The sequence below is a fragment of the Triticum dicoccoides genome, chromosome 2A (assembly GCF_002162155.2).
Source record: "Triticum dicoccoides isolate Atlit2015 ecotype Zavitan chromosome 2A, WEW_v2.0, whole genome shotgun sequence".
Lineage (NCBI taxonomy): Eukaryota > Viridiplantae > Streptophyta > Magnoliopsida > Poales > Poaceae > Triticum > Triticum dicoccoides.
This window is the reverse complement of record NC_041382.1, coordinates 35001280-35001890: the sequence shown is the minus strand read 5'-3', so window position 1 is coordinate 35001890 and position 611 is coordinate 35001280.

Sequence of the window (611 nt, the reverse complement as noted above, 5' to 3'; positions counted from 1 at the left end):
CACCAACCGGGACCAAAGGCCTTGTGCGGCTGCTGCATCGAAAGTTTAGTCCCACCTCGCTAGTTGAGAGGGGTGCGCAGTGGTTTATAAGCCCCACAGCCGCACCCCTCGCGAGCTCCTCTCCATTGCAGGCTTACGGGCCTAATTGTCACTGCTATGCCTGTGGGCCTACTGGACCTCCCGCGGGCCTGGATCCTGGCCCTTGGATGGGTTTCTAGTCGTATTCAGGCCGTGGGGGCCCAGTAGGTGGCATTTTTTGTTTTTTTGTTGCTTTATTTATTTTCTTTTGTTTTTTGCTTTATTTTTAATTCTTTATGCTTTTAGTTTTAGAAAAATTATAAACTTTTTGTTAATGCCATTAGTTTTCAAATTTGAAAACACTTCTTTTGTTTTTTTGTTTTCTTTGTTGCTTTATTTAATTTATTTTGTTTCTACTTACAACAAAATACTTATTGTTGCTATTTTTTTTCCAGTTTTTTGTTTTGTTTTCTGCATTATTTATTTTCTTTTGTTTTTTGCTTTGTTTTTTTAATTCTTTATGCTTTTAGTTTTAGAAAAATTATAAACTTTCTGTTAGTGCCATTAATTTTCAAATTTGAAAATAATTTTTT